Here is a 9,016-nt window from a genome sequence, read left to right as displayed (position 1 = left end):
GGAGGACGGGGGCCAGGGAGGCCCTTTTCCTTCTATCATTCCTGCCACTGTTCCAGCAGCACAATTTTGTGAGTGAATGGTTTAGCTACACACACACACACACACACACACACACACACACACACATTCTTGTATGTGAATAAGAATACAATAGATACCTACACATACAGATATAGGGTGGGTCCATCTAGCTATCATTGTTTAGAACAAAAGCATCCAGGAGACCCACAATCCTCTCCCAGAACTTCATTTCTACTGCCCCCCATGCTTCCTAACAGGGTCAGCAGAGGCTCCTGTGTCAGCCCAGGAACTGGTGGGTGTCACATCTCAGGTTCTTATGATGGACAGGCATAGTAAAACCAAGCAAGCAGGACTACAAGTGACCACTCATTACATATATGTTTAGCCATCTTTGTCATAGGCACCCAGCCATTTTACTTTTGGGCACTGGCACCTTTTTTTTTTTTTTTTTTTGAGGAACCAGGGATTGAACTCAGGCTCTTGCACTTTCCAGGCAAGTGCTTATTCTACTGAACCATCTTCCCAGCCCTGATACCCATTTTTTCATTCATTCTCCATATCTTTTCCTTGTCTGGCCCACTTTGTATTCCTAGAGATCTTGGCTCACTTTAATGTTCTGTTTCTCATATAAATGACCTATGAAAAGAAAGATAAAATCGAGTGCATTGTGTATTGCATGAGGCTTGCTTGGGCACATATGCTTTCTATTTCCTGAGCTGTTTCTAAAGTGAAGAAGGTACACGGAAGTGGAGTTAACACATAAGTCTGGAAAGAACGCCTGGCCAGCCCTTGAGCCACCATGTGCTCGGGTGACTCTGTGTTGAGTAACCCTGCAGCAGGCACGTTACTTTCTCATCCACTGGGGCTCATTTCTGTTTTATGTATGTCTCTTTCAGGTTGGAAAACTTAATTTGTTTTTGTTTATACATATATATTTTTTTTCTGAAACAACAAGCATGATTATTAAACTATCTTTAAGCGTCTCAAAACTAAGATATTATGAAATGGACTGAAAGACAAATTTCTACACAAAGACATTCAGAATGACTTTATTAATCACACTCTGTGTAATTGAATCAGCTCTTTCAGTAAATAATTATAGCAAGCACAAGTAATGCATATGAGTTAGGTAATTTATTAATTGTGGCACCTGCTTGCTTCCAGAATGTATGTGAGGTACTCAGAGAAATTGTAAGCTCTCTATTTTGTACATCACGTTGATAACTTTGTGTTATACTTTTGTAGAATAAAGCTGAAATGATCATCACAAATTGTCTTAATCACAGAATACACTGAACGTGACGTTAAAAATGGTATAGCTCTCCACAGCAGCTGTGGCAGCGCTCTCCGGTGCTCCTCCCGCAGGTGCAGAATGGCAACGCTTAAGGAGAAGCCCATTGCCCCTGTGGATGCCCGGTGCCAAAGGACAAGAGCACTGTAGTGGGTGTGGAGTGAGTTGGTGTGACGTGTGCTATCAGCAGCATCCTGGGAAAGTCTGTGGCTGAAGAACTTGCCCTTGTGGATGTTTTGGAAGATCAACTCAAAGCAGAAATGATGGATCTGCAGCATGGAAGTTTGTTTCTTCAGATGTCTAAAATTGTAGCAGATAAAGATTACTCTGTAACTGCCAACTCGAAGACTGGGGTGGTGACTGCCGGTGTCCGTCAGCAAGAAGGCAAGAGTCACTCAATTTGGAGCAGAGAAATGTGAATGTCTTCAAGTTCGTTGTGCCTCAGATTGTCAAGTACAGCCCTGACTGCATCATCATTGTGGTTTCCAACACAGTGGATATTCTTACCTATGTTATATGGAAATTAAGCGGATTGCCCAAGCATCATGTGATTGGAAGCAGATGCAATCTGGGTTTGGCTGTCTTATGGCTGAGAAGCTTGGCCTTCACCCTAGCAACTGCCACAAGGGGATTCTAGGCAAGCATGGCTACTTGAGTGTGGCCCTCTGGAGTGGAGTGAATGTAGTGGGTGTGTCCCTCCAGGATCTGAATCCGGAATTGGGCACGGACAACTATAGTGGAAGGAAGTGCATAAGAGGTGGCTGAAAGTGCCCACGAAGTCATCAAGCTAAAAGGATACACCAATGGGCCATTGGGTGGAGTGTGGCTGATTTATTGAGTCCATCCTGAAGAATCTATCCAGGATTCATCCAATATCAACCGTGGTCAAGGGCATGTATGGCATTGAGAATGAAGTCTGCCTGAGCCTTTCCTGCATCCTGAATGCTCAGGGATTGACCAGCATTATCAACCAGAAGCTGAAGGATGAAGAGGTCGCTCAGCTCAAGAACAGTGCAGACGCCCCGTGGCATATCCAGAAGGACCTAAAAGACCTGTAACTACAGTGTTCTAGGCTGCAGAAGTTTAAAAACTGCCCTGTGACTAATCCTGAGCTTTAGCCTTCATCCACATCCACGGGGCACAGTTTGCTTCTTCCTTACTGTCTAACAGAAGCCCACAGAACCAAAGCCCAGGCTTGGGTTAATGCTTGCAATGTGAGCTCTTGAACAAATAAAATTAACTTCTGCAGTGTGGAAAAAAAAGTGTGCATACAAAATCAGATAGATTTTTGTAAAGAAGTCTACTTCAGTGAGTACTAAGACAGAAGAAAGGTAACACAGCAGTCACATACAATGAAATAGCAATATGTTATGAATCTATGCACCAAATAACATGGCAACCACCTACCTGAGACAGAAAACAATAGATGGAATGTAAGCTCCACAGTAATTCAATTACATGTAAAAATCTAATATAAATCAAAGTAGTATGTAAAAAAAATCTACAAGAAAAATGTTCTTTTTTATATAAGGTTGAGAAAAGTGAATAGCAGTTTTTAAAACTGCAAAATTAGAGTCATTTTTCCAGAAAAGCATATTCTAAATGCACCTAAAACTGGAGAAATAAATGCATATAGATACTACAAGAACACACGGCAGAGCATGGTGGCACATGAATGTAATCCCAATACCGGAGGCTGAGGCAGAAGGATCACCGTGATTTTAAGGCCAACTGGGGCTACAAAGTGAGTTCAAAAATAGATTGAACTGCATAGTGTAACCCTGCCTCAAAAAGACAAAGAAGGAAGAAGAAGAAGAAGAAGAAGAAGAAGAAGAAGAAGAAGAAGAAGAAGAAGAAGAAGAAGAAGAAGAAGAAGAAGATATGACTGAATCCCTTACAATGTGGCTATAGAAAATCTTTTTCTGATTGTTATTAAAAATCTTGATTAACAGAAAATAAGCAATAAATTTGGCTACATAAACTTATAGCTTTCATACATCAGAAGTAAAAAAAAAATAAAGATTGCTCAAAAAGGGAAACATACCAGGTTTGGTGGTACAAACTTATAATTCCAGTGTTCAGGGAGGCTGGGGCAGGAGAGCTACAAATCTGAATCCAGCCTGGGGAACTTTGTCACTTGGTGAGACCCTGTCTCAAAATAAAAAAGATTGGGGGTGTACACCGGTGAAAAGTCCCTGAGTTCACTCTAGTATCACACGTCCACATACACAGAGTAAGTACTATAAGTAAAAAGTCTGATCAGGAGCCAGGAGAAAAGATTTCTGGCATTTATCAGTAATAAAGGACTCATACCTCCTATTGTAAAAGGTTCTTTTAAAAAATTAAGGGGTGAAATATGCAAAGCTTCTATAGAACAGTGGATGGAAGACAAAATGCAGTTTATAGAAAGAGAAGATGTGGGGCTGGTGAGATGGCTCAGTGGTCTAAAGCACCTACTTGGAACAAGCTTAGCAAAGCACAGGGACCACGGTTCAATCCCCCAGCACTACATGCCAGCCAGCCCTGCCCCCTGGTGGGCTGAGCTGGCCACACACACACACACACACACACACACACACACACACACATAAAATAAAATGAATTTTTTTAAAAAAGAAAGAGAAGATGTGGTCTTGGGCCCAATGGCGACTGTGCAGGGTGGCAGCAGCGGCGAAGCACAACTATTTGAAGGAACTGTGGCTAGTGATCCACGGGGGAGTCTACGATGTCACCAGTTTTCTTAACAAGCATCCTGGTGGAGAAGAGGTTCTGCTGGAACAAGCTGGTATAGATGCAAGTGAAAGCTTTGGAGATGTGGGCCATTCCTCTGACGCCAGAGAAATACTAAAGCAGTAGTACTACATCGGCAATCTCCATCCGAATGACCTGAAACCTCAAGGTGGTAGCAAGGATCCTTTGAAAAATAATTCATGCAGAAGTTGCTGGTCCTACTGGATTTTGCCCCTTGTAGGCGCTATTCTCCTACGTTGCCTGTATCGTTACTACACTGCGGAAAGCAAATCTTCCTAAGGAGATCTTGTTGAAGCCTTGAAAACACATCCACTTGGGAGTAAAAATTAGACTTGCTTGGGGGGCTGCAGCAGTACCCCTCAAATCCTGCCAGTTACGTATTCCTTCCCCTTAGAGCCAAGCTGATTGCCCCGACACCCGCCTCCAGTGTGGGACCAGTGTCCTTTCTCTCTCGGGGCCTTCTTCCAGAGCACCCGCTCACTGCTGGGCCCTGGCCAGTGCTCCTTCCTGTCACTGGTTTGCAGGAGTCCCTTGCACTCACACGTTTGTGTTGCTGGTTGCAGTTCGCATTGCTGTGGTGGCGTCACCCTGTGGGAAAGATGCCTGCTTGCCAGTACTTTGTCCACGAGAGATTCTTTCTTTGTTTTTGTTTTTTGAGACAGGGTCTCACGGTGTATTTCGGTCTGCCTTCAAACTTTGGGCAATCCTGCCTCAGCCTCCTGAGTGTTGGGCTTACAGGTGTGTACCACCATGCCCAGCTCCCATTAGAGATTCTTATTAGGGTAGCACTCTGGTTTTGAAATTTATTTTTCCATTTTTAAAAAATCTTTTTAAAATTCTGATTTGATTCTATTATTTACCATAAGGGATTTTAGTTATGAAGTAAAAGTTGTGCGTGCCTGTTATTTATGATGTGAGTGCCAAATGACCTTCTCCTACTTATATGTGTTAAATCTGGAGAGAGATGTGAGGTCATCCCTCTTCCAGGCTAGTGTAGCTGGCAGCACCTCCGCCCCACAGCCCAGATTCCTGGGATGCTGGACAGACTGCTGACCTTTGCTTTTGGGGGTAGGAGCTGCCCTCAGAAGAACAGAGTGGACTGGGTGGGGTAGCTGAGCCCTACCAAGTGAAGAGTCATTGTTTTTTGAAAAATATTTTAAAACACTAGTTTACTAGGACAGGAGTTTAGACCAAAACTTTTTTCTTTTGTTGAGTACCAAATTCTAATTATCTCTTTTTGTCCTCTCTATTGGTAAAGATATAAATGTATAATTATGTCTGTATAGCTTTACCAAGGATTCTTACTGCTTTTTGTGTATTGATTAGCAAATTTCTGATTCTGTATTTTACAAAAGCAAGAGCGAAATAACTTGCATATAAAATGTCATTTGAAAATGAAAGATCATGACAAGAGACTGTTTTGCATTTCGTCTGTATTTTTACTTCCATGGTTCCAACTTGTGGTTTTGTTTTACTCAAAATAAACAATAAAAAAAAAAAGAAAGAGAAGATGTGAAGTGATGTTTGCATCCGCTGACCATAAAGAGATGAAAATGAAGACAGTGGTCCCCAGGGAGTCTGAAAGCCCAATAATGCATTCCATTGGGAAAACCATGGGGAAATGGGCCGGCCCTGACCTTGCTGGTGGGAATCACAAAGGGCACCATTGCCATGGAGGTGGAATTGGCAATAGCCAATAAAGCTTCAGATGCACTTTTGCTGTTTAGCCCAGTAACTCTGTTCCTAAGAGGATAGTGTGAGATAAACCTCCAACAATAAGATATCTACCTCACAAGTATATATGCCCTGTTCAGTGAACTACAGAGAATTGGAAGCTACTTAAAAGTCCAATCACAGGGATGGATAACATAAATTATAGAGTGTATATACATTGTTTTATGAAGCTAAAATATTGTGAGGGAAACTTCTGTAATGTATTGTGAGGGAAACTTCTATAATTTCCAAAATAAAGAGCTAAGTAAAAAGAAAAACACTACATATGAGTGTGCTTCCTTATATGTATGAAACATTCAAAATAAAAAAAATTGATGAATCTGCTTATCTTTACTACATGACACCCAAGAAGAATAGTGTGCAATGAAATTGCTTACCTATCCAGAATAGATATAAAACAAAGCAGAAGGGCTATGTAAAGGAATGATATTTCATTGAGTACATTTTTGGTGGTTTTCATTTTGAAAAGCATGTTAATGTGTCAAAATACAAAAATTTCAATTAAATTTCTAAGAAAAGGAAACTAAAACAACATGAACTATGTTTTATAATGACTACCCTAACCACATAGAAGAGAAAAGGAAAAAGGAAGGAAAGAAAGAAGGAAGGAAACAAAGAAGGGAGGAAGGAAAGAAGGAAGGACATAACTTACAAAAACAAAATGTGACTATATGTTCTAAGTCAGAATTGGTGGCGTGACAGTTGTGAACTATTCTCAACTCTACTAAGAAAGCATATTTATGATACAGTCAAGGCAATTTTCCAGTTATTTTAGATTTTAAAAAAGGAGTAATGCCACTGGTGGAACCTGAGGTTCTCATGAGACTGAAGATAGAATACATACAATAGACACAGACTGCAAGACAGCAGGTATCAAGGCTTGGGGCCAGATGCCCCCCTAAAGCCTCCTGAGGGCTTAGATCAGGCTTTTCAGAAGTGGCCATATTTCAGCTGAGTGATGCTAGGATTAAATGTGCAATTCTGGAATCAAGGGTGTGTGATCATGAAATTAGCCCATGGATTGATGTGGCATAGTTGAGGGTGTGGATAATGGGAAGGCACACCCTGGGTGTGAGCACAGTGGTCACCCTACCCACTCTAAGGGTGTGCCTTGAGGGTGTGCAGCCTGAATAGAATATAAAGAACATAATGAGGGCTGCTGTAGTCACCTGCTACTTTGTCACTTTACTGCACTGCTGCCTGCTCCCTACTATGAGCTTTTTTCCTCTGTAATTCCCTCTGCTGTGCCACACTGCCTTGGAGCCATCCAACTATGAACTGAAACCTCTACAAACTGTGAGCTACAATCAACTTTTCTTCCTTTAAGGTTTGGATGTCGGGTGTTTCCAATAAGAAAAGTAAGACAGCAAGAAAGAGTATATTAGTGAATTCATGATGTGTGAAATATGTATATATTTAGTATATGCCTATATATATGTATACATATAATTGTGTGCATAGGTTTATATCTTTATATATTTCCAAGCTTTATCTACATTTTTACTAAACAGATCAAGAAGGAAAGACACCAAACTAAAACTTCTGGTGATATCTCAACGTCTAACACCATTCATCATCATTCATTTTTTGGGTTTTTTTTTGTTTGTTTATTTTGTTTTGTTTAACTAGGTCAGGATGCCTTAAGGGCAGGTCTGGTGTGGCTTGTGGATCTGGGGATTTAACTGTGGTCCCTTGCACGTGACTGAATTTGTCAAAGCAGGCACTTTAAACAACTGAGTTAACCTACAAGTCCCCTCAACATCATTTTTATTTTTATTTCTTCTTATAATTTTATTGAGAAACAAATAGCAATGAGACAGTTTGAAAACCGATCAGTAGGACAGTTTCAATAATAAATACATTGCCCAATTTCTCAGTGGTTGTTCATTGTACAAGATGCAAACATGATATCCAGTCCACAAACACTGTTAGAATGAATCTTCTTATTCATTGAATTAAGAGAATATAGCTGTATATCTATCCTATTTTGAATATACAGATACAAAATAGTCATTTGTATCCCTTTTTTGTTTAGTTTTGTCAGAGAAGTGTATTCCATTGTCACTGGAATTCAGCCAAATATTCCACTATAGTCCAGTGGTCCATAATAGTAGTGGGTCATCCGCAAGACTGGCAATGTCAGAAGTTGTTGACTTGAGTCCTCTACAGCCCTGCATACCAACATGGCTTCATCCCTTACACCTTGTTTTTATACCTTTCTTCTGGATGGTTAAGACCAAGATAAAGCAAGACCTATATGACAAGAAATGTAACTTTTGTATCTGATAAGGTCAGTCAAGTCCCCTCAGGATTTATCCTGAAACCCTGTACCACAGTTTGTAGATCCTTTATCAGTGTCAGCCATATGGATGAGTTATGGCCATTGCTTGACCAATTTGCTCTCCCTGGAAGCATGAGAGAATATTTTCTCTCTATGTGACTCTCATTAGGCACACTCTATATCATTGATCACATTCCTCTGTGGCCCCATAATCTCCTTGATCAGAACATTTGGGACACAACTGAGTTACATGATGCTATAGTATAAGTTCTCCTATGTCCTGAGTCTTCACTGACCTTGAAAGGCTAGGGCCAAAATGTTGACTGACCTTGCAGCCCTTCTTTTTCTCTAATTTTTGGTCTGCACTCTTAGGTTGCTAACCCTCCAGAAAAAAAGCTTATTATTACCCTACAACATATGCAGTTGGGTTTAACCTAACTATCTGTCTGAATATCAAACATCTTAGGCATAACATGGAACAGGTATTTTCCATGAAGTATTGATATGATAAACTTTAAGTCCCTACAGAATATGAAGAAAAAAATTAAAAAATTAAAAAATATGAATAAATAATTATGCATTTTTACACAGAAATTTAGAAATCTAACCATATGCAACATTGTAGCAGGACAGTCCTGTGAATTTATTTTTTCTTATCTCTATTTTTAATTTATTACCTTTTTCTTTAAAATGAACATTTACTTGAGAGACAGTATGGCAATAATTGGTATGTCATGAAAAGCAGTAAGTATTTAGAAGACCAGAATGACAGGAATTCCAAGCATGACCCTACTATTACACACTACTATTTTCAGTGCAGTTGCTTATTTCAAGTTATCAGCATACATAGTTAGTCAGGGGGAGAATTCTACCAATTAACTGCTCATTTCAAAAACCTGCTGATGTTTGTCAGGATCATTGCCTTACCCATCTTGTGC

At 40.3% G+C, this 9,016-nt stretch overlaps 1 pseudogene; it reads left to right on the top strand.

Annotated features, from left to right (window-relative positions):
• Positions 1–1,348: 1,348 nt before the first annotated feature.
• Positions 1,349–2,370, top strand: LOC105744118 (annotated as a pseudogene).
• Positions 2,371–9,016: the final 6,646 nt, after the last annotated feature.

This window comes from Octodon degus, unplaced genomic scaffold (genome assembly GCF_000260255.1).
Source record: "Octodon degus isolate 3935 unplaced genomic scaffold, OctDeg1.0 scaffold00229, whole genome shotgun sequence".
Taxonomy (NCBI): Eukaryota; Metazoa; Chordata; class Mammalia; order Rodentia; family Octodontidae; genus Octodon; species Octodon degus.
Note: the sequence above shows the minus strand (reverse complement) of the source record. Positions and strands in the feature narration are given on the sequence as shown.